Source organism: Microcebus murinus, chromosome X, assembly GCF_040939455.1.
Source record: "Microcebus murinus isolate Inina chromosome X, M.murinus_Inina_mat1.0, whole genome shotgun sequence".
In the NCBI taxonomy this organism is placed as follows: Eukaryota; Metazoa; Chordata; class Mammalia; order Primates; family Cheirogaleidae; genus Microcebus; species Microcebus murinus.
Window position 1 is genome coordinate 32,980,965 of NC_134136.1, and position 21,359 is coordinate 33,002,323.

Sequence of the window (21,359 nt, forward strand, 5' to 3'; positions counted from 1 at the left end):
CGCCATAATGTTTTCCATAGAGGTTGCACTAATTTACATTTCTACCAATGGTGTAAGTTCCCTTTTCTTCACATCATTGCCAACATCTGTTATTTTTTTTTTTTTGTCTTTTCAATAATAGCTATTCTGATTGGTATAAGATGATACCTCATTGTGGTTTTAATTTGTATTTCTCTGATTATTAGTAGTATTGAACATTTTTTCGTATGCTTTTTGGCCATTTGTTTGATTTTTCTGCTAGATAATTTTATTTGTCTGTGTTACAGGAGGCAGGTGATCTTAGAACCAAATTAAATTATCCCTCAGTAAATTACTTTTAACTCCCTTACTAAATTCTAAGTACCATCCGACTACCTATGGAGATAACATCGCAATGTATTTCTTTGCTTTAACCTGTGCTCTTAGGTGACATCCAGATCTTCTTAGACAAAGAGGTGATAAAGTGATAGACACTCCAGACTGGCTGCTCTTGGAAAGTTTATTTTGATTATGTAGTAAGTTTCCTGCTATACAGTAGCTGATGTAAGTTTGCTCACTCTATTTAATGTCTCTCCTTTTTTATGGCTTGTTGTGCCTTAATTTTAGGCTAGTAAATAAAGTTAGCAGTGTATAGGGTTTTAGAGTAGCTCCTCCCACTGAAAGAGAATCCTTTGGTGAACTTATTTTTTAAATTTCCTGGCTTGCTTGACTTATTAAGTTGGTACAAAAGTGATCGTGGTTTTAGCATTGTTGAAATTTGCCATTTGATATTGGAATACATTCTTAAGTAAATGTGGTTATGTTATACATCCTTTAATGCACATTTCTCGCTTTATGATTTTTTGCTAATGACTTATTACTTCCTATTTATTTTATATTTATTTTAGACTATGGAAATGATGTTAGACAAAAAGCAAATTCGAGCAATTTTCTTATTTGAGTTCAAAATGGGTGGTAAAGCAGCAGAGACAACTTGCATCATCAACAATGCATTTGGCCCAGGAACTGCTAACGAATGTACAGTGCAGTGGTGGTTCAAGAAGTTTTGCAAAGGAAACCAGAGCCTTGAAGATGAGGAGTGCAGTGGCCAGCCATCGGAAGTTAACAACGACCAATTGAGAGCAATCTTCAAAGCTGATCCTCTTACAACTACACGAGAAGTTGCCGAAGAACTCAAGGTTGACCGTTCTATGGTCCTTTGACGTTTGAAGCAAATTGGAAAGGTGAAAAAACTTGATAAGTGGGTGCCTCATGAGCTGATTGAAAATTTTTAAAAAAATGGTAGTTTTGAAGTGTTGTCTTCTCTTTTTCTTTTTTTTTTTTTTTTCTTTTTTTTTTTTTTTTTTTTGAGACAGAGTCTCACTTTGTTACCCAGGCTAGAGTGAGTGCCGTGGCATCAGCCTAGCTCACAGCAACCTCAAACTCCTGGGCTCAAGCGATTCTGCTGCCTCAGCCTCCCGAGTAGCTGGGACTACAGGCATGCACCACCATGCCCGGCTAATTTTTTCTATATATATTAGTTGGCCAATTAATTTCTTTCTGTTTATAGTAGAGACGGGGTCTCGCTCTTGCTCAGGCTGGTTTTGAACTCCTGACCTTGAGCAATCCGCCCGCCTCGGCCTCCCAGAGAGCTAGGATTACAGGCGTGAGCCACGGCGCCCGGCCTATCTTCTCTTATCGTATGCAACAAGAATGAACCATTTATCAATCAGATTATGACATGTGATGAGAAGTAGATTTTATATGACAACTAGCAACAACCAGCTCAGTGGCTGGAACAAGAAGAAGCTCCAAAGCACTTCCCAAAGCCAAACTTGCACCAAAAAAGGTCATTGATCACTGTTTCATTGTCTGTTACCAATCTGATCCACTGCAGCTTTCTGAATCTTGGAAAAACCATTACATCTGAGAAGCATGCTCAATAAATCGATGAGATGCACCGAAAACTGCAACGCCTGCAACCAGCATTGGTCAAAGGAAAGGGCACAATTCTCCACAACAACACCCAACCACACATTGCACAACCAACATTTCGAAAGTTGAACAAATTGAGCTACGAAGTTTTGCCTCATCCGCCATATTCACCTGACCTCTCGCCAACTGATTACCACTTCTTCAAGCATCTTGACAACTTTTTGCAGAGAAAACACTTCCACAACCAGCAGGATGCAGAAAATGTTTTCCAAGAGTTCGTGGAATCCTGAAGCATGGATTTTTACACTATAGGAATAAACAAACTTCTTTCTTTTTTTTTTTTTGTATTTTTGTATTTTATTTTTTATATTATAATTTAAAATTTTTCTTTTTCTTCAGTTATTTTTTTCTGACATATAAAGAGCTTAACAAACTTATTTCTTGTTGGAAAAAAATGTGTTGATTGTAATGGTTCCTATTTTAATTAATAAAGATGTGTTTGGGCCTGGTTATGATGCTTTCAAATCACAGTCTGGATCTGCAATTACTTTTGCACCAACCTAACATTATTTTTCATCCCTCTCCTTGGGTCTCCTGTTTACTCAATGCACGCGCTAAGGGGAGGATATTTGGCAATGACTTGCTATAAATACTTGGAATTGTCTGATTATGGAAATCACTTTCAAATTCTTTAATTGCCTGCATTTTTCTTGATTGATGGAAACATCCCAGAACATTTAGTAGTAAAGAGAGAAAATGTGAGAGATACATTTTTCTTATTTAGGATATTTTTTTCCTTTTTGGCAGGGTAGGAATGGTAAGTCATAAGGGTGGATGGGCAGAAGGAAAACATAATAAAGTATTAATAGTGAAAAGATAATAAAAAGTACATTGGTATTGTATATTCATTCAGGTGACTTAAAATTCTCTCTTATAGAATTAATTTTATTCTTTAGGAAATTCTTAAAAGGAAACACTAGCAATGTAAGCTGGGCACAGTGGCACATGCCTGTAGTCCCAGATACACAGGAGCTGAGGTCGGGGAAGATCACTTGAGCTTAGGAGTTTGAGGCTGCAGTGTGCTAAACCACGCCTGTGAATAGCCACTTCACTCTAGCCTATGTAACATAGTGAGACCTCCATCTCTCTAAAAACTGAAAAGAAATACTAGCAACATAGTAATAAATGTGAGATGAAACAATTCAAAAGGTACCCAAGGAACTATCAGAGGTTTCTTAAGGGTGAAGAGTGTGTACCTGTTTTATTTTGATGGGGGAGGCAGAGGGGAGGTAGGAGGAAAAGAATTTCTATTAGCAGTTCTATGCAGATGTTGTCACCTGTAATTAGTAATGTCCCCTATTTTCCTTCCCTCTAGTCTCAGTCAGGTATGGCTGAGTAACAACCAAGCACAAAATTTCAGGGGGACACAACAATAAGCTCTTCTTTCTTATTCATTAATTAGGGGTTGTCTGATCAAGGCAGTATGGCTGGGCAGCTATGCTTTAAGCTGTGGGTTGGCCCATCACTGCTGAGTGGTTCTGATTTGCTCCAGGTGTGTTCATTCTGGGGCTCAAGATGAAGGTACACTAGCTACCCAGGGGAAGCCCTTCTCCTGGCCATGGCAGAGGCACAAGAGGTGAGTAGACAAAGGATTTGTTGAGATATTTCTCAAAAGACAATATGCAAATCATCAATAAGGACATGAAAAATTGCTCAATGTTAGTCATTAGGGAAATGTAAATCAAAACCACAATAACAGACCACCTCACACACATTAGGATTACTATAATAGAAAAGGTAGATAATAGCAGGCGTTGGTAAGGATGCAGAGAAATCATACACTGCTGTGGGAATGTAAAATGGTACAGCAACTTTAGAAAACAGTTTGGCAGTTCTTTAAATAGTTAAACATAGAGTTTAACCCTATGACCCACTACTTCCACTCCTAGATACATACTTAAGAGATTTGAAAACATATGTCCACACAAAAACTTGTACACAAATACTTATAGTAGCATTATTCATGACAGCCATGAAAATGTGGAAACAACCCAAATGTTCAACTGATGAATGGATAAATAAAATGTGATATATTCATATAGTGGAATATTAATTTATGTACAAAAAGGAATGAAATTCTGATTCATACTGTAACATGGATGAAACGTGAAAACATCAGGCCAAGTGTAAGAAGCCAGTCACAAAGGATCATGTATTATATGATTCCATCTATATGAAATGTCCAGAATATGCAAATCCATAGAGACAGAAAGACTACTGGCTGCCAGGGGCTGGAGGTGGGGGGTGGGGGGTGGAGAATGGGGAGTCACTGCTAATGGGCATGGAGGGGTTCTTTTTGGGGTGTTGACAATATTCTAAAATTGGTTGTGGGGATCATTGAACAATTGTATTTCAGTCAAAACCACTGAATTATATATTTTGCATGGGTGAATTAAATGTTATACTCAATAAAATAGAGATGTTTGTATGTGTGTATATATATATATATATATATATATATATATATATATATACACACACACACACATACACACATACAGAAGCATGTGCTACCTCTTAAAGTCTAGTCTTGAAACTAGCACACTGTCACTTCTGCCTATATTCCAATGTTCAAAGCAAGTCAGATGGCAGAGCTCAATGTCAAGGAGTGGGAAAGTACACTTGGCTTGTATTATAGAAGGACTGCAAAGTTGAGATAGGGAACCAGAATGCCCTGTTCAACAGGGAGTCATAAGACCTGAACCAAGCTTTCCAATAAAGCAGACGGTGGTGGAGAAAGTGGCCCAAACCAACCAGAACCCAGATGGCCATGAAAAATGACCTCACGTTACCCACACTGCTCATTATACCTTGGTTTATAATGCTGTATTAGCATACTAAAAGAAACTCCTACCAGCGCCATGACAATTTACAAATGTCATGGCAACCCCCAGAAGTTACCCTATGTAGTTTAGAAAGAAGAGGGACTTGCAGTTCTGGGAAGTCCCCACCCCTTTTCCAGAAATCTTACTAATAATTCTCCCTCTGCTTAACATAAAATTAAATAAAAGGTATAAAACAAGACCCTGGAAACTCACAAAGTACTACTCTCTGTTGCTCTGAGAGATAGCCACTGCCCTGTCTATGGTGCAGCCTCTTTTTTTTCTTACTTTAATAAACTTGCTTTTGCTTTACTCTGTAGGCTGGCTCTTGAATTCGTCCCAGCGTGAAGCCAAGAACCTACTTGGCCTTCAAGCCGGACCCTAGTTTTGGGGCCCACTTTCCTGTATCAAAGTCACATGGCAAAGGACATGGATGCAAGGTAGGGTGAAGAATTTATGCCAATAATTTAATCTACTATACCACACTAATCTTTTCTCTTTTTCTCCCTAATCATATCCTGGGCCTCATTCAAAGATCTTAGAACAACTGGCCATTACTGCTACTGTATTGTAATATTTAATGCAGATACCTGAAAACAATACTTAAATAACTTTATGACTTTTTCCCTTTCCTTTTAAAGATTTCATCAAGAATTATACTTCTTTAGAATTTTTTTATTTGGATGGTTTTTCCCTCATGCTTGGATTTTCTCTGCAATGTCTGGTTAAAATGGGCTAAAATTTTCATTTTGAAAAAGGATTATGTTCTTAAGACACATCCTTCAGTGCAATACATACTTTCAATAAATGAAAACAAGTAGAAATTACCTGCCACACAATATTTAAGACAACTTGGTTAACCCCAGTGTTTCTCACTATAATCGTTCAACTGGGACTTTCATCTGATACTTCAAATAAAGAATATAAATGCCCTTTCTAGATCCCATTGCTGGACATATATCCAAAAGAAAGGAAATCAGTATATCAAAGAGATATCTGCACTTTCATATTTGTTGCGGCACTATTCATAATAGGAAAGATATGGAATCAACCCAAGTGTCCATCAATAAATCAATGGAAGCTGGGTGCAGTGGCTCACACCTATAATCCTAGCACTCTGGGGGGCCAAGGCGGGTGGATCACTCAAGGTCAGGAGTTCAAGACCAGCCTGAGCAAGAATGAGACCCCGTCTCTACTAAAAAAAATAGAAAAAATAGAAAATAGCTGGACAACTAAAATAATATATATAGAAAAAATTAGACAGGCATAGTGGCACATGCCTGTAGTCCCAGCTACTCGGGAGGCTGAGGCAGGAGGATTGCTTGAACCCAGGAGTTTGAGGTTGCTGTGAGCTAGGCTGATGCCACGGCACTCTAGCCTGGGCAACAGAACAATATTGTAACTCAAAATAAATAAATAAATAAAATAAAATAAATCCATGGATAAAGAAAATGTGGTGTATATACAAAGTGGAATATTATACAGCCATAAAAGTGAATTCCTGTCATTTGCAGCAGCATGGATGGAATTGGAGGACATTATGTTTTTGGGGTTTTTTTTGAGACAGAGTCTCGCTTTGTTGCCCAGGCTAGAGTAAGTGCCGTGGCGTCAGCCTAGCTCACAGCAACCTCAAACTCCTGGGCTCAAGCAATCCTTCTGCCTCAGCCTCCCAAGTACCTGGGACTACAGGCATGCGCCACCATGCCCGGCTAATTTTTTCTATATATATATTAGTTGGCCAATTAATTTCTTTCTATTTATAGTAGAGACAGGGTCTTGCTCTTGCTCAGGCTGGTTTCGAACTCCTGACCTCGAGCAATCCGCCCGCCTCGGCCTCCCAGAGAGCTAGGATTACAGGCGTGAGCCACCGCGCCCGGCCGAGGACATTATGTTAAGTGGAAATAAGCCAGGCACAGAAAGACAAATATTGCATGTTCTCACTCATAGGTGGGAGCTAAATAAAATTGAACTCATGGAGATTGAAAGTAGAATGATGGTTACCAGAGGCTGGGAAGAGTAGCAGGGACAGGGAGATAAAGAGGAAGAAGGAATTGTTAATGGATACAAAATACAGTTAAATGGAATAAGATCTAGTGTTCAGTAGCACAATAGGGTGGCTGTAGTTAACAATAATGTATATTTCAAAACAATTAGAAGAGTGGAATTAGAATGTTCTTAACCCAAAGAAATGATAAGTGCTTAAGGTGATGGATATCCTAATTACCCTGATTTAATCATTACATGTTTTATACTTATATCAAAATATCACATGTACCTGTTAAATAAATATACACAACTATTATGTATCCATAATAGCTAAAAATTAAAAAAATAAAATTAAAAGTAAATCTATATCTGTAAAGAACTATGATGGGATTTTAATAGGTATTGCATTGAATCCAAAGTCCCCATCAATACATGAGTGGATTAATAAAATGTGGTATATGTATACCATGGAGTACCATTCAGCTCTAAGAAACAACGGTGATATAGCACACCTTGTATTTTCCTGGTTAGAGCTGGAACCCATACAAGTGAAGTATCCCAAGAATGGAAAAACAAGCACCACATATACTCCCCAGCAAACTGGTATTAACTGGGCAGCACCTAAGTGGACACATAGGAACTACAGTAATTGGGTATTGAGCAGGTGGGAGGGGGGAGGGGGGCGGGTATATACATACATAATGAGTGAGATGTGCACTGTCTGGGGGATGGTCACACTGGAAGGTCAGACTTGTGGGGGGAGGGGGGGAAAGGGCATTATTTGAAACCCTAAAATTTGTAACCCCATAATATGCTGAAATAAAAAATTTTAAAAATGAAAAATAAAGTAAATCTAGGCAAACATCTTTAAAAAAATAATAAAGTAGATTCCAGGGCAACCCAAACTCTTTGGTTGCAGGGAGATTTTGTTAAAAATGGAATTTTTCTTTAAATAAGTATATGAGACTTAAACTCTTTGTGAGCATTTATTTTTATGATATAAAATATAAACACTTTGTTTTTGGCATAGCAAGCAATTGCTCAAATATCAGATGAATACACCTTACACCTGCTAATCTGTGCTTCTTTCTACAATATCATGAGGAACCCCAGTGATAAAGAAGAGATGCTTCAGAAATAAAAGATAATAAAGATAAATTCTGAATCTGGCAATATGTTTTAAGCTTTTAAAATGTGCAAACTTTCTTATCCAGTGATTCTAATTTTAGAAATTGGTAAATGCAATAATCAGAGTTTGGCATAGAGATTTATGTGTTCAGTTGAATAATATGAAATTGCTGATATTTGACCATTTTTTATCTACAATAGTGACAATTATATATGGTTTAATATAATACAAAGATGTTCATCATGGTGTTAGTTATGATATCAATAACAGGGGATAAGTGAAATGTCCAACAATAAGGTATTAGTTAAATAAATTATGAAAACCTATCTACTAGAATTCTATGGAGCCACTAAAAATTATAATGACTGAAATGTATTTTTATTGTCACAGAATGAGGATGTTCATGACGGATTATTAAGGGAAAATGATATTACTTAACAGAACATTATCATATGATATAATTTTATTTAAAATTATATAAGTATATATTTAAATTAAAAGTCTAAAATAACATATACCAAACTATTCACAGTCATTATCTCTTGGTTGTAGGATTGCATGTCATCTTTACAGTCTACATTTGGGTTTCAGTATTTTCTAATTTTTGACAAGAGTATAATTGTGTTATATAAAAATCAATTTTGTAAGATAATACTAAGTCATGATCATTTGTGGCAGGAATTTTGGAATCTATTTGGTTGAACCTAGTATTATTTTAAAGCATAATGTACAATGAAAAACTTGCATTTAGGAAAACTTGTTTCCACCTTGTAGTATTTACAACAGGTTACATGGTACACATACAGATTTTATGGTGTATTCCTGGGCTACTTGGTTTAAACAGGTGAAAATATGTTTGCCATTTTATTTGCACCAACTTTTGCATTATGGCATAAAGATTAGAGAATAATTCATTCAGGGTATATTCCTTTTTGGGGAAATATAGCCTATAGATAACTGATCACATAAATAACCTATCTAATACCTTCTGAACACAGCCCCTCCACTTTCATACCTATGCGTTCACTCACATTTTTATTTTTTCTGTATTTAAAGAGAGTGACCCACTTTCTTATCAGGAACTATTATATTTAAATCAATTCATACATTTGGGTGTGAATGGGCAGGGTGTTTTTTTAAAAACTAGATTTAACATTATGTCAGATAATGTCATAGTAGAAAAAAATATTTTAAAACATTAATTGGCCTTTGATTTATATACTTCAATTCTAAGAAAGAAATATTGTAAACCTACTCAAATATAAATATTAATAGACTTTGACCTGAATTTGACTTGTGAAATTCAAGAAGACCTGAAAAATTCAAAATGGATTATTATCACCAATGTAACAAATTCTTAATCACCAAGAAACGATTTGTCAGCATAAATAAGAAAAGAAATGAATTTGCTGATTCTTTCTTCCTATACCATCGATGTTCCTCACAGTATTGGTTTTAGGTGCATATGTCTGTGAGTGTATGTGTGTATATGTATTGGTATGTTTATGTTTCTATGTATCTGCCTGTATGTCCACATAGGTATGTGTGCTTGCATATATATATATATATATGCATATACATTAGTGTATGATTGCATGTAGATGTATGTTCGTGCTTGTGTATTTGTACACATATATGAGTATATCATGTATATGTGTATATGTTGTATACATATGCATATCAGTTCAAGGCAGAGAATAATTTAGCACTATTCAAAACAAATTGAAATGTCAATATACTTGGAAAAAGTCCTATTAGTAATGTAAACATCAAGTTACTTCTGATTTTTGATAAGCAGAATAAAAAAATAATGAGCCCATTATAGCTACAGTGTACTTGTAAAGCACGTAAGCTTTATAAACTTTGCTTTGATCACCTTGCTAGACAGAGAAAGGCAGATTTAAGGGCCCTAAATCCTTTCCTACTTCCTTTGAGCAGAACCGAATTAGCCATTTCCAGATGAACATGTCCTTTACAAATGGACATATGAGTTTCATGTATTAAGGCTTCAACACAACATGAATGAATATAATAATCTAATGCTAAGTAGGTGCGTGTTGGCTGGATATCTGCCAGTACCAACAAGCAATTGCCAAAAAGGAAGGCTCCACGTGACTTCCCACGTGAAGCCTGGGGCTAACAGGAACCTGGGGATGATGCAATGCATGTTTGTGGGGACCCAATTGAGAGGCGAGACTACACTGCCCTCCAGGTCACTTTCCTCTGCCAGCTTCTTACGTGGAAGGTGGTGGAGCATGGTCCTGGAGGAACACCCATTCTTCTATCCTCATCTTTGACCTACTGGAGGAATCAACAATTGCTCCATTGGAGGGACTGTTGGTGTCTCTAAAGAAAGTAGAAAATTGGAGGAGATTTTCAAAGCTAGACCTCTAACTCTTAGGTGAGCTTTACATGGTTAGGAAAATACTTGGAGACGGTGAAGTTCTGTGCTACAGGGCGCCAGCTTTGAGAGGAAGACTCTGACTCTCTTGTGCTTGATGGGTCTGGGGAGCTGGGAGGACACTGGTGTGTCTCTGGTGGGTTACACCTTGCTTGGTCAGGTCCACTGGCCACATATGAGCCTGTGGGTTCTCCTCAGGTGTGCTGGGCAGGATGCTCCCATCTTTCACACTTTAGGAGTTGGTTTCCTCACTACCAATCTTTCCTCCCACCTCTGGAAGGACTGTGTTGGCTCAATTGTTGGAAGAGCCTGGCTCCAGTTCCCCTGTGTTTTGTTTTTGGTTTTTTTTCTGACATTTGCTCTACTCTGGTCTCACTGGTCTCACTGCCCACTTCACAGTCTGAGAATCCTGGAGTTGGGGGAGGCCCCTCTGAGATCATCTAACCCCATCTCCTAGCCAGACCAGATATCTGTGTGGAAAAAAAGAGTCAGGCAGATTATTCCTTTTTGTGACATGGGATAAAATCAGACTCTTATTTTCTCTCCAGTCTCTATGACCCCCACACTGTACCCCAAAATGTCATTTCTACAGAAAAGGCTACATTTCTTTCATGGTATTTCATTTGGAACCCTCTCCCCTTCACAGTCTCAAACTGGCCCATCACAAACAGTCATGGAAAGTATCCTCTTTCCCCAAGGTGTCATTAGATGGAGACCTCGTTCTACTCCCTATTGCCTAGGAGCTGCTACGTTGCTAGAAAAACCCTGATGCTATGGCCTCCCTCTCTGTCCATGTTGCTGCCAGAGAGATTTTCATAAAACATAGGCTTCCTCTACTCAAAAGCCTTCAGTAACTTCCCATTACCAACAGAATGAAGATGAAACTTCTTAGCTAGGCATTCAGGCCACCCCAAAGTTGTCTTCCACGACAGTGTCATTTCCCAAATCCTGTTCCCACCCCAACTTTGCTCTTCTTTTCTCCCAAACATGCTCTGAACTGCCTTGTCTCTTTGAGTGGGCTGTTCCTGCTGCCAGAAATTCTCTGCTCATCTTCTCTGTCACTTGAAATCCCATTTAGCCTTCAAGGTTCAAGTAACTGTCACTTCCTTTCTGAAGCCTCCTCCAATCTCTCCATTCAAAAATTAACCACTTTCCTCCTCAATACCTTCTATTAACATTCTTTAGCAACCCTGGTGGCACTTGCCTAATATCCTGATGGTTACTGTCTGCCGTTGGAGGGCAGAGAGTAGGTCTGAGCTGTGTCTGTAGCCTCCAGAGTCTCCAGCACAGTGTCATGGACCCACTGGCCTCCCCATTGTGGTTCTGGCAAGGCCCTACATGATGTGGCTCACCCCAGCTACCTTAACCTTTTTTCTATCCACCCTCCTCCTTTCTTCAGCTACACTGGCCTTCTGTCAATACCTTAAAGGTGCCAAGTGCTTTCTTATCTTGGGGCTGTTGCCCACACTGTCCTCTAAGCCTGAGATTCTTTCACGTCGTTCATTCTTCATCTGGTTAACTCCTGCTCATCCATCTTGATACAGCTTAAAACATCACTTCTCAAGGAAGCCTGCCCTGACCTCTCAGAGAAAACCTGTGTAAGTTATCAACCAGCCACGTATCTCATGAGCTTGTAGATCAGGAAACACATTAAATGCCTGCTCTGTGGGCTGTCGGTCAAGAGGATGCCACAAGCCCTGCACCTTCCCTAGGGGGTCCTGCTCTTCCCAGCCTATTCCCTTGCTCCTTGGGGCTTAATGCCTTTTAAGACTCTCCCAGGATACCTGCTTATCATTCAGAAGAGCAGCAAAATGTGTCAGAAAGAAGGGTCAGGTCACGTGGGATCTAAAGATTGATTTTTTTATTGCAAGGCCTCCTGTCTTGAAACCTTGGGATATCTTGGTCCTCAGTGGTCAGGGATTTGGGATCAGAACTAGGTAATACGAGTGGAAGGATAAAGTTACAGGGACTCAAAGGTAGGGGTGGAGTGCAGAGAACAAAGCAGATATGGAAGCAGGGCTACCATTAAGGAAGATCAGGGCAGAACGATGGCATTCTAGTTTTTTGTTGGTTTTGGAAGGACATTTCATTACATTTGACTGCTTCGGAGTTGTGAAAATTGCCTAAAATTAGTCTTTTGGGCAGAGGTTACAAATTGGCAGTTGCAGGCAGAATCCGGTCCTCAGACTCATTTTAGTTGGCCAGCACAGTGTGGATAAAACATATTTGAATTAGTCGCCAACATTTAAAGATTGGAAGATTTCATATACAATTTTTCATTTCTGGCTTCTCTTGGAAAACCCAGAAAATCTGGCGTCCCAGCCCCACACTCCCGTCCAGCAGAACAGTCAGCTGGAGCTGGGTATGGGCTGTCCATCCCCTTCGAATAAGACATATTCTCCAAGTTCTCCACAGTCCTCGTCCTGTTTGCTTCCTTTGTTCATGTTGCCTGCCTGGCTCTGGTGGGCATTTGGGTTTGAGACCCTTGCTATTTCTTAAAGTTTTCTTGTTGGAAATATCAAATATATGCACAAGTCAAGAGGATGGCAAGATGAGCCCCCATGTATGCGTCACCCAATTTCAACAATTGTCATTCATAGCCAATCTCATTTCATCAATACCCTCACCCATTCTCCCACTCCCCTGCCTCCTGCCATTGGATTATTTTGAAGCAAATCCAGACAGCATATCATTTTACAGGTAAATATTTCAATTTGTATCTCTAAAAGATGGACCCTTTTATATAACAAAACCACAGTGTCATTATCAAAGCTAAAACATGGCCAGTTCTTTACTATCACCAAATACCCACTCTGCTCACTTTTTAATTCTTCTCCACGTTATTCACTTCATTTGATTTCCTTTTTCTTTGAGGAAAAGAAAGAAATGGGAAAGCTTGGTCTCAGAAAGGGGAATGGGAGTAGAAATATGAGTAGGACATGGACACTTTGATCTCTAGAAAGTCAAGGATGGAATGATTCCTTATGTCTATATAACACCTTTATACCTTTATACGTTCTGCTTTTTTGAAATATGTCTTATTTCACTTGATCCTTAGAACACCTTTGCCTACTTGGAGCAGGGTATTACTCTCATGGTTTTATGAGATAAAATAGACACAGTAGGTTAAGTGGCTTTTCAAAGTACAGAGATAGTAACGGAACTGTGACAAGAACCTCAAGAATCCAGACTGCCTGATTTCTACTTATGCCTCTATCCATCATGCCAACATTCCCACATATAAAAGATGGCAGGACAGGTTATAATGTGATGGTAGAATATAGTACGGGGTAATAGTACTGAATAGTTCTTGAGTGCCTACTCTGTGGTGAGGGATCATACAAGGTATATTACATATGTTACATCATTTATTCCTCTCATCAGCTCTCTATTACTCCACTTTTGTAGACAAGGGCATTAAGACATAGGAGTTAAATAATGTTCCCAGGAATAAATAGCTAGGGGGTGGCAGAGCTAGAACTGGGAGCCAGATCACTGTAACAATAGCATCCCAGTGCATGACCACTGTATTAAACTTGACAAGGGATGGCTCTGCAGTCAGATAGACTTGACTTCAAATCCTAGCTTTCATTCACCTTGTGACCATGGGCTTCCTCATCTTTAAATGGGAATCATGGTACTTAACTCTTAATGTGAGGATCAAATAATATCATCTGTGTAAATTATTTAGCATATCGCTTGGCACAGAGTAAAGGCTCAGTGAATGTGACCTACCCAAAAAGGAGGGGTTACAACAGTCCAACCTCCACCAACGTGTCCCAGCAAAAAGAAATTGTATCCCTTCTCTGACCAGCCCATTAAACTAGTCCTATCTTATGGTTTACCAGCAATCTGTGGTTCATGATCAGCATTTCTATACATTTTTATACATGACATAAAATAAAAATGTACTTTATATTTTGAAATGAAAGAGGATTTTAATTCCAAAGATTCTGATTGTCAAAGACACAATAGATTTGCTGTAGAAATTCCAAATCCATCTGCCACAAGCTACATGGCCTCTTGGCTTTTCATCCTAACAGCTAACCCATCACACATATGAAGACTATTGCTAAGTGATTTTAAGAAATCTTTTATGGAATTTAAGGGAAAGATGTATGGCTGAGGAAGTCCTCAGATGGTGTGAAAATTGTACAAATCTCATCAACACTGTGGGGAGATAAAGGGAATGAAATTTCCAGCTCTGCCCATTTCCCCCCATCTGTGAACACCCACAGATCCCCAAGTGTTTTAGGGAGGAAGGTAGATGTGCAAAAATGGGTGAGCAGGACTGAATAAAGTGGTACAAAGTACCAAGCAGAAGCAGCTCATTTCCAGAAAGACATCCCCTATGTTCAAAGAGCCCGAAGAGGCAGGGGCCATGACCAGGCCTGCTAACTTTTATTAGCCTCAGGGAAAGAAGTTTAAGGGCAGAGAGCAACAAACTCAGAGGAAGGAGGATCCTTTGCATAGCTTTTACTTAGCTCATGTATTAGTTTCCTACAGTTGCTATAACAATTACCATACACTTAGTGGCTTAAAACACTAATTTATTTATCATCTAGTTCTGTAGGTTAGAAGTCCAACCTGGGTCTCCCTGGGTCAAAATCAAGGTGTCAGCAAGGCTGTATTCTCTTCTGTATGCCTGTGAGATAACCTGTGTGCAGCCCTCATTCCTTGGCTCCTGGTTCCCTGACTTCATCTTTGAAGCCAGCAATTGTGAATTTGAGTCCTTCTCACATTTCTTCAATCTGACTTATCCTGCTGTCTCCTTCTTTTACTTTTCTCTTTCTCTTTTTCTTTTTTTTTTTTTTTTTTTGAGACAGAGTCTCACTCTGTTGCCTGGGCTAGAGTGTCCTGGCGTCAGCTTAGCTCACAGCAACCTCAAACTCCTGGGCTCAAGCGATCCTCCTGCCTCAGCCTCCTGAGTAGCTGGGACTACATGCATGTGCCATCATGCCAGGCTAATTTTTTCTATATATATTTTTAGTTGTCTAGGTAATTTCTTTCTATTTTTTAGTAGAGATGGGGTCTTGCTTTTGCTCAGGCTGGTCTCCAACTCCTGACCTTTAGTGATCCTCCCGCCTCAGCCTCTCACAGTGCTAGGATTACAGGCGTGAGCCACCAAACCTGGCCTCCTTTTTTTACTTTTAAGGACCCTTGTGCTTATGTTGGGCCCACCCATAGAATCTCCCTATTTCAAAGTCATCTGATTAACAAGCTGAATTTTACCTTCTACCTTAATTCTCCTTTGCCATGTAACAGCGTATTGACAGGTTCTTAGCAGATTTGGAGATGGACATCCTTGGGGGACTGGGATTATTATTCTGCTTACCCCAGCTGCTGAATGTTGCAGACAGAATTGGTCCCTGTTACTAAAGGGAGAATAGATTAGAAGCAGTTGTAAGACTTCAGCAATACTGACAAAATATTTACACTTTAGGTATTATTTGTAAAATGGCCCACTATAGACCTGCTCTTGAATGGGAAGACTGAATATTTGTAAATAGGACAATTTGCTCCAAACGATTTTCTAATTTGAACACAATTTTGATTCAAGTGGAAAAATAATCAAGAAAACAAAAAAAAATATTTAAAGAGTAATAAATAAAAATTCATCTCGCCACACATTAGAACAAGCTACAAAGCAGTAATCTTTAAGACTGTGATGCTGGCTCAAAAGTGAAGTATTTATTACTGGAACAGAGGTGAGAGGTTGGAAATAGCTTTTAGCATATATGACATTAACAGGTGTCAAATATGCACCATAAAACAATGAATGTAGTATTTAATATTAAGTGAGGACTTCAGAGTAACTGGATAGCAATTTGGAAAAATTCATTTAGAACTACCCATCCTCTATTATAGGGCACAACAGATCTCAGCTGGGATTTTAACTGAGTAAAATTAAATCTAAAGAATAGAATAGACAGTTCTTCCTAAACACAATTGTTTGATAAAGTATAAGCCCAACCGTGGGAGAAGGATAATTTTTAAGGAATTGAAGCAATAAAAAACTCAGAAAGGAAAATGTGGACTACAAAACTAAGAAAAAGGGGAAAACAATAGAATGTGGGAACTAGTGTAATAAATGACAGATAAGTGTTCATTATTTTAAACATGTAAAAAACTTACTGAACTCTGGAAGAATACCACAAAAATCTCAGAAGGTAAAATGTTCAAAAAATAAAACAGACAATTCATAGAACAAAAAGTACATAGATCAATAAATCAATACTTGAAAAATATGTAAACCTTATTATGTAACAAGGGTGGACAAATACAACAAAGTACCATCTTTATACCTATTTAATCAACAAAAAACATTTTTGAATGATAACACCCAATGTTCATGAGGCTGTAGGGAAATATATATGTTGGAAGTGGTGATCATATTAACAACAGTAACCAACACTTATGGTGCCCACCTTCGTGCTAACATTTCTGTGCAAGGGGACTGTTGTTTCTTCCATTTCATAAATGAGGCAACTGTGACTCAGAGAGGTGGCTTAACTAATCCATGATCACACAGCTAGTATGGGCAGATCAGCCTTAAAAAGCTTTGTTGAAGTCCAAATTCTGTGTTCTTTTTTTTTTTTTTTTTTTTTTTTTTTTTTTTTTTTTTGAGACACAGTGTCACTCTGTTGCCTGGGCTAGAGTGCGGTGGCGTCAGCCTAGCTCACACCAACCTCAAACTCCTGGGCTCAAGTCATCCTTCTGCTCAAGCCATCCTTCTGCCTCAGCCTCCTGAGTAGCTGGGACTACAGACATGTGCCACCATGTCCTGCTAATTTTTTGCTATATATTTTTAGTTGTCCAGCTAATTTCTTTCTATTTTTCGTAGAGACGGGGGTCTGGCTCTTGCTCAGGCTGGTCTTGAACTCCTGACCTTGAGTGATCCTCCTGCCTAGGCCTCCCAGGGTGCTAGGATTACAGGCCTGAGCCACCGTGCCTGGCCAAAACCCTGTGTTTTTGTTTGTTTGTTTTGTTTTTGAGACAGAGTGCCGTGTCATCAGCCTAGCTCACAGCAACCTCAAACTTTTGGGCTCAAGCAATCCTCCTGCCTCAGCCTCCCGAGTAGCTGGAACTACAGGCAAGCCACCATTCCCGGCTTGCCTGTATTTCTATTTTTGGTAGAGGCAGGGACTCGCTCTTGCTCAGGCTGGTCTCGAACTCCTGAGCTCAAACGATCCTCCCACCTCGGCCTCCCAAAGTGCTAGAATTACAGGCGTGAGCCACCACGCTGGGCCAAACCCCTGTGTTCTTAACCAAAGCTCTACACGGCTTTCTGTGGCACTACGTAATGAGAGTAATGAAAAGATTCGTATCCTGTGACTAATGTATGCCAGGCCCAGAAATGTAGCCTAAGAAAATAATTTCAAAGAATAAACTCTCTCTCTCTCTGCGTGTATGTATGATGTATGTATATATTTATATACACATATATATTTATATGCATATACAAAGATGTTTATTAATTTAACAAATATCTGATAATTGCTCATTATCTACCCGGAAATAACTATAAGGAAATTATAATCTATGAATGCAGACGTTAAAATGATCAATGTGAAGGATATGATAAAATAGGCAAAAATATCTACGAAATAATATAAAATGAAGAAAAAAGAGACCACACTATTGGATATCCTCTATGTAAAAACAAATAGTCACAGGGTGATATCCAAGAGCTAAATTTAGTCAGAGAAGTTATGCGCCTTGGGGAAATTTGTAATAATATTTTCAATGAGGATTGGGGAAATTTGTAATAATATTTTCAATGGGGAACCCTGCTGCCTGACATTTGTGATACCGGGGTACACACTTTTGCATCGATTGCTTATAAAAGCCACCTTTTGCAGCGGTGGTTGGTTTACACGCCCTGGGGTTGGTGGCTAAGCGCTTTCGTTTCGAGAGAAACCCCCTCCCCCCTCTCCCCGCCCCTCCCGCGAGCAAGCGACAAGACGCCTGGCGTGCCGGTTGCCGGGGAGCAGCCTATGCCTCTTGAATGGGAAGTGAGCGGAGGCCACAGCCCAGGGGCAGGCAGGCGCGGGCGACCAGTGGAGTCGGGCTTGCGGAGAAGCGGCTCCTTTGGAAGTTCAGCCTAGACTAGACGAAAGAATCATTTTCATTTATAGTCACTACACTGATCCCTTCGCTGGAATTAAATAGTGTGTGTGTTATGAGCTACAGGCGTATTCGGCTTCCATTCACTACCGCTCTTCACAATCTGAGACCCTCCAAAGGGCAGGTGCATGGCTGTCACCCAGAGCACCGAGGCAGGGTTCTGGAAGTGGGATTGGGGGAATGAGGGTGGAAACCCTTTCATACTCCGTGCCCATTTGAATTTGTAGGCTCTTTCCAATTATGCCACTAATTGTTTAAAAGGATTGCAAGACTTAAAAAAAAAGTTTTTAATCACTAATCTGTTATTGAAAGGACTTTTTAAAGTTAATTTTCTTCTTGAATACTTCTTAGTCAATGCACACTTGTGAGCCCTGACACCCTACTGCGGCGCTAGCTTTGTGGGTCCTCCTAACACCTGGCTCACTAGGCATTCTTCCCTGATGACAAATTGTTCTTGCTTTTTATGGGAAGGAGTTTGATAATATTAGCCCACTGGATTTACGAAATGTTTCCTCAACTCCTGGGTTAGCCAATTGGAATTTCCCATTGGAAGAACCCTGTCATAAACAGCCAATTGTCTCTCATTTGACCTCACTGGCAGCAGCTTGACAGCTGTATCTGCCACCAGGTAGAATGTGGCTGGAGCTTGTTGGGGGCATTCTAATGACAAAATGAAGGACAGAATGAAATGAACTGATGCAACCATTCCAGGATGTTTTCAAGCGAAAGCTCTTGTGTATGTGTGTGTGTGTGTGTGTGTGTGTGTGTGTGTGTGTGTGTGAAAAAGAAAGAGGGAGAGGAAACAGCCCAAAATGCAGATCCCAGCACATGACTTGAAGGGATTATTCAAGTGCCCTGTTGCACACGAGGTCCCTAGAGGAAGAGATTGTTGGCTGACCATCCTAGAGGCTAATGCGGAGTGTGGGAAAGCTCATCCTCACTATCTGAAAAGGGTGGAGATTGAGATAGTTTCAAAATTTGGCCAAGAACCCAGATTCCAAAGCACAGCCAATGGGATGGTGGTGTCACAGATTCCAAATACACTTGCACAACTATAGATTCACATCTGCTGTATGAAAGGGGAGAAGATGGACATAAGTAAGATACAGCCCTCTGCTCCTGCATTGCTTAATTCCAGTTTATGATGTTTTTTATTTGCATGATTTAGGGTACATAACTTTTGTTGTGGGTATATTTAATGATAAATGTGCTACTCGTTTGCTATTTCTTTAAGGGCAATGCAGACATTGAATGTGTGTGGCATTTGATACACTCAGGACTTTCATTCTTTCAAAATGACAAAACAGGGCCAGGCCTGTTGGCTCACACCTATAATCCTAGCACTCTGGGAGGCTGAGGCGGGTGGATTGCTCAAGGTCAAGAGTTCGAAACCAGCCTGAGCAAGAGCGAGACCCCCATCTCTACTAAAAAATAGAAAGAAATTAATTGGCCAACTAAAAAATATATAGAAAAATTAGCCAGGCATGGTGGCACATGCCTGTAGTCCCAGCTACTCGGGAGGCTGAGGCAGGAGGATTGCTTGAGCCCAGGAGTTTGAGGTTGCTGTGAGCTAGGCTGACGTGCCACAGCACTCACTCTAGCCTGGGCAACACAGTGAGACTTTGTCTCAAAAAGAAAAAATGACAAAACAGGACTTCCTTTGAATACAGGACTGTGAAATTGCAAGAAACATCTTATGAACTACTTAAAAAAAATTATGGTGAAATACACATAACATAAAAGTTACCGTCTTTTTTTATTTCTTTTTTATTTTTTTCACATATCTAATAGACACTGCAGGTATATAAAAAGTTACCATCTTAAACACTGCAGTTCAGTAGTGTTAATTATATTCATAGTGATGTGCAAAAAAATCTCCAGAACTTTTTCATCTTGCAAAACTGAACCTCTGTACCCATTAAGCAACAACTCCCCATTCCCTTCTCCCCACAGCCCCTGGCAGCCACTATACTATTTTCTGTCTCTATGAATTTGACTACTTTAGATACTTCATATAAGTGGAATCATACTTATGTCTTTTTGTGACCGGCTTATTTCATTTAGCATAATGTCCTCAAGGTTCATCCTTATTGCAGCATGTGTCAGAATTTCATTCCTTTCAGATGTATGATTTGCAAATATATTCTCACATTCTGTGGGTTGCTTTTGACCTCTGTTGGTTGTGTCCTTTGATGAATAGGTGGTTTTAATTTTGTTGTAGTCTATCTATTTTTACTTTTGTTGCCTGTGTTTTTGGTGTCATATCCAAGAAATCATTGCCAAATCCAGTGTCATGAAGATTTCCCCCTATGTTTTCTTCTAAGAGTTTTATGGTTTTAGGTCTTTGATCAATTTTGATGTAATTTTTGTAGATGGTGTAAGGTAACATTACAACTTCATTTTTTTTCATGTGGCTATCTGGTTGTCCCAACACCATTTATTGAAGATCAGTCCTTTCCTCATTGAATATTCTTGACACCCTTGTTAAAAATCATTTGGTCATATATACAACCCATGAACTACTTTTATAACTATTGTCAGATAAACTATACCAATATATGGGAAAGAAAATCACCAAAATAGGCACACTTTGAAAACATTAGATTCAAACTTGCAAAGTTTGCCATATTCATGCTCTCATTTTGCCTTGCTTTTTTCTTCTTTTTTTTCTTGCTTTTTAAAGTATGAGATTTCCAGATTCCAATGAATCTGGAAACACACGATTCCAATCGTGTTCACAGTCTGTCCTCTATTCACCCAGAAAAAGGGAGATTGTTTTTTCACTTTTAAAAAGGACAATTTAAAGCATAGCAAAGGGAATCTATTTAAATGGTTCAGGGAGAACAAATGAAAAAAAATCTCAGGTTGATACCCAATGACATTATCTGTTTAATTTTTATCCAGAAATATTGCATGGCGATATATTAAAATAAATTGTTAA